This window comes from Bison bison, unplaced genomic scaffold, assembly GCF_000754665.1.
Source record: "Bison bison bison isolate TAMUID 2011002044 unplaced genomic scaffold, Bison_UMD1.0 scf7180017864383, whole genome shotgun sequence".
Classification (NCBI taxonomy): domain Eukaryota; kingdom Metazoa; phylum Chordata; class Mammalia; order Artiodactyla; family Bovidae; genus Bison; species Bison bison.
The window spans coordinates 9,021,155-9,026,127 of NW_011494955.1; the positions used below are offsets into that span (position 1 = coordinate 9,021,155).

Below are 4,973 nucleotides of genomic sequence, written 5' to 3' on the forward strand. Positions count from 1 at the left end.
GGGGGGGTGTGTGGCTGGGAACTCCAATCCACAGGCTGAAGTGCAGGGTTTATTCCACCCCAAGGAACAGTCTGAAGGTTGGTGGTGCTTGTTGTCCGCCCTGCAAAGCACGCTCACATGTCCTGCGCAGTTTAATCTTGCCTGTCTGCGGGAGCTGATTAACCTGGAAGTGTTGGTGATTGCCATGGAAGTGTTGGTGATTTTCTGAGTTATCAGTACCCACATGCCGTTTGGATCTTAATCTTGGGGACCAGGTTGCTTTAATCAAATGCAGGATCTCGGCACTTACAGAGTAGAAGAGAGAGCAGAGGAAATTCAAGGAGATCCAGGTAGATACTGTGACATTTCCCCAGACCTCCTAAACACCAACGTTCATGACAGTTTATGTGCCAGAGCAGAGAGTGTTTTCTGAGGAGACAAGGTTGAGAGAGGAAATGGGAAAAACAGTAATTCACCAGAGCTTGTGAATTTCTCTGGGTTGGAGTTGGGTTGCTTTGTGACTAAGGTATGTGTGTGTGTTCAGCTCTGTCAGTCCCCTCTGACTCTTTTGAGAGTGCGTCTTGGCTCCTCTGTCCATGGGATTTTCCAGACAAGGATACTGAAGTGGGTTGCCATTTCCTCCTCCAGGGGATCTTTCTCACCCAGGTATCAAACCCGGTTTCTCTTGCCTATGTCTCCTGTGTTGCAAGACAGATTCTTTGCCACTTGAGCCGCCTAGGTAAGCCCTACATATGTGCTTATTAATTTGGTCACCTGTGACCCTTTCAAGACTTCCCTGGTGGCTCAGATGGTAAAGCGTCTGTCTACAATGCAGGAGACCTGGGCCCGATCCCTGGGTCGGGAAGATTGCCTGGAGAAGGAAATGGCAATCCACTCCAGTACTCTTGCCCAGAAAATCCCACTGACGGAGGATTCTTTACCACCTGAGCCGCCTAGGAAGCCCTATGTATGTGCTTATTAATTTGGTCACCTGTGACCCTTTCAAAGATTTCTTCCTCTCAGGGGCTAGGGTGTTTCAAAGGGAACTCTGGCCTGTCCTTTAGCAGGTGGTGCCAGGGTAAGTCTAATGTTTGGTGGGGGTGGGTGATATTTAGAGTGAGTTTATGTAGAGCAAGTGTGAATTGGCCTCAGCTGCCTCTGGAAAATCTATTAGTGAGCTGACATGGAAATTTACCTGGTTTGCCTTTGGAGTGAGTCCAGACCTGCTCAGGTGTGTCTGGGGAGAACAGGATTCCAGTGGGGCTGGCCAGCTAGTTTGACACGCCTGGCATCAGAAGAGCAGCAGAAATGGAAACTGGTGGGGTTACTTGTTTAAACTCCAATTTCAGTAACCTCCTTTTACCTTGAGTGCCACTAGGGTTATTAAGGAAACAACTGAGATGGGATCTGTAGGACTAGGTAAGGTGTGTTAGACGGAGAATCTAGATTTGAGGATGGAGGGCACCGACCAAAGTATTTTGAAATGAGATTTGCATACTACTTTCTTTAGGATGAAAGAGGTGAATGCTTGCTAGAATGGCAGATTTCTGGGCTCAACCTCAGTTATTTTAAATGAGAACTTTTAGGACTGGAGCTCAGCAATTTGCATTTTAAACACCCACCACCACCACCACTATAAAGGAGTGAAAAGTGTTACTGTCTTCTAGTATCACTCAGTCATGTCTGACTCTTTGTGACCCCATGAACTCTTTATGACTCTTTGTAGCCCTCCAGGCTCTTCCCTCCATGAGAGTCTCCAGGCAAGAATACTGGAGTGGGCAGCCATTCCCTTCTCCAGGGAGTTGAACCCAGGTCTACTGCATTGCAGGGGGACTCTTTACCATCTGAGCCACGAGGGAACCACCACCATGAGGCATATGTATTAAACATATGTGTGGACACTGTTCTAAGCTCTAGGATTACAGAGAGCAGATGATAGCTAAAAACCTTGTTTTCTTGGAGGCTACATTCTGGTTGAGAAATTAGATGATACAGAAGTAAACAAATATTCAAATAATTTTACATAGTGATGAGTGCTATGAAGAAAATAAAGCAGGATAATGGAATTGTCGCCAGCTGAAGCTTGTACTGCCAATAAAGCACAGGCCAATAAAGTCAGAGATGAGTTGTTGAGGCAAGGAATAGCAACTTTATTTGGAAAGCCAGCAGACTACGAAGATGGTGGAGTAATGTCCCCCAAATCCATCTTACCTAAGTTAGAATTCCGGCTGCTTTTATACTACTAAAACGGGAGGGAGTGTGGCTGACTGTTGCAAACTCCTTGGTGCCAGAATCAAGCTTGTTCTTGCAGCTGTCCAGGAGGGTCTAGTCACAATGTTCCCATAAATCTTCAACAAGACTAAAGTTATTCTCTCTTCTGCAACTTTTTGTCTCTATATGGATGGGAAAGTGTTATACTTTTAAAGGTCAGAGCCTTGGGAATGGGCTGTCCTGTGTATTTCAGGCTATAGGCAATATTCTTTTACAAACGGATGGAGAACCTCTATGACTTAAGCTCAGGCAACAGAGCTCAAAGATTAGAGCTAAAGGAATAGGTCAATATGGAGTTGGGTTTGTTCTGTTACAGAATGGAAAGTGGATCCGGGAGTGAAACCATTTTAATTTGTGTGGGCAGGGAAGATGTTTCCAAGAAGTTGACATTTGAACTGTGAATTACACAGGAAAGGAAGTCAGCTATGTGAAGTTTTGAGGAAAGTGCTATAGCCTGAAGAACATCAAATGCAAAGGCCCTGAGGTAGGAGCAGGCATGGCCTGTGTGAAAAACAGAGAGAAGATACCAGAATTGAAGCAGAGTGGGGTGAGGAGAGTGGAATGGAGAAATTTGGTAAGAAATTTGGATTTAGGCCTAAATGCAGAGGGATGCTCTTTTTTTCCCCACTTTATTAAGCTTTTCATTTTGTATTGGAGTATAGTTGATTATCAATATAGTGCTAGTTCGAGGTGAACAGTGAGGGGACTCAGCCATACATATACATGTATCCATTCTCCAAACTCCCTTTCCATCCAGGCTGCCACATAACATTGAGCAGAGTTCCCTGTGCTATACCGTAGGTCCTTGTTGGTTAGAGGAATGCTCTTTAGAAGAGAATTTTAACTAAAGGAGTAGAATGATGTGGTCTGCTTTACTTGTTTGAAGATCAGTTTGGCTATGTGTGTAGAATGGATTATGGGATGGGAATGGTAGTGGTAGAGGGAGGCCACCTTTGAGTGCAGGAGTGATGGAGCCGGGGGAGGTATTTTGGAGGTAAAGTCAACTGAAGTTGCTGACGTGGGAGGAAGGAAGGGATAGGAATCCACATGTATGTTTAAGGTTGCTAACTGTGTGAATGTGTGTATGTGAGAGCGAGAGAGAGATATAGAAAAAGGTGGTTGGGCCTTGGTTAAAATGCCCCAGTGATAATGAAAATAGTGAGCATTCAGTGAACATTTACTGTGGTACATGTATTAATAAGAGCCCCCTGAAATAGAAACTCTTGTCACCATTCTACAGATGCAGTCACAAGCTCAGGAACATTGAGTATGTTGCTCTAGGCCACCCAGCTAAGTGTTGGAGCTGGAATTGGACCCGGGCTTGCCTGACCCCAAAACCCTTCTCTTGCCAGTCTACTCTGTTGCCTGCAAACTGTCCACTCCTGTCTCGGACTTTTTCTGGTCCTGAAGAGATAATTTTGCTGTTAGGAAGATGCATGTGGTGACCATTCAGCCATTGTAGATCAGTAAATGCAGAGTAAATTCTATTACGTGGAAAGCAGTGACTGTTTTCCCTGGAGTTTTTGATTGAAAGGGAAAGTGCATGAGGGTGTTCAGAATGGCAGCACAGAAGATGCCCAGTAACTGGGTTTCTGCCGGGAGAAGCTGGCATGGTGCATACACCACTCTGCTTTGAACCTCAGGTGACCTCTAGAGAAGCCACCTGCTCGATTCTTCTTTCACCTCTTCATGTAGCTGGTTTAACATTTTGTTCTCTATTTTGCATCCAAAATGAGCTCCTTCCTATGAGAGCCAAGGGTTTCAAGAGTTACTTTAAAAACTTATTTGTACTCAGTGGAGAATAGATACATGTATGTGTATGGCTGGGTCCCTTTGCTGTTCACCTAAAACTATGACAAGGTTGTTAATTGGCTATACCCCAATACAAAATAGAAAGTTTATTTTTTTTAATTTATTTATTTTAATTGGAAGCTAATTACTTTACAATATTGTAGTGGTTTTGTCATACATTGACATGAATCAGCCATGGGTGTACATGTGTTCCCCATCCTGGAGTCCCCTCCCATGTCCCTCCCCATCCCATCCCTCTGGGTCATCCCAGTGCACCAGCCCAGAGCACCCTGTCTCATGCATTGAACCTGGACTGTCGATCTGTTTCATATATGATAAAATACGTGTTTCAATGTTATTCTCTCAGATCATCCCACTCTCGCCTTCTCCCACAGAGTCCAAAAGACTGTTCTATACATCTGTGTCTCTTTTGCTGCCTCGCATATAGGGTTATCGTTACCATAAAAAAATAGAAAGTTTAAAGTTTGGAGTAGTTGGGGGTGGTGGAAGAAGGAGGAGTCAGCAGTGAATCACTTATAAATAACTTCGAAGCAGGACCCGGAGCCTAAATTCCAGGAGGATAATGTTCATCCGTGGCCCTGAAGGAAAGACCTGAGACATGGATCAGCGATTGCAGCCCTTCAGTGTGAGTCAGCAGACCCCGAGAAAGGGAAATGCCTGCCACCTGGCCTATTTGTCTGCAGCCACTCCAACCACTCCCATTGGTGAGTTCAGTTTAGTTCAGTTCAGTTGCTCAGTTGTGTCTGACTCTTTGTGACTCCATGGACTGCAGCACGCCAAGCCTTCCTGTCCATCACCAACTCCTGGAGTTTACTCAAACTCATGTCCATTGAGTCAGCGATGCCATCCAGCCATCTCATCCTCTGTCGTCCCCTTCTTCTCCTGCCCTCAATCTTTGCCAGCATCGCAGT

The 4,973-nt window shown here is 45.1% G+C and overlaps 1 protein-coding gene across 2 annotated transcripts in view; it reads left to right on the forward strand.

The window, feature by feature from the left end:
• TMCC3 (transmembrane and coiled-coil domain family 3) overlaps positions 1–4,973 on the forward strand; it is a 288,551-nt gene that overhangs the window by 1,012 nt on the left and 282,566 nt on the right. The gene's annotated exons all lie outside the window — the stretch shown is intronic.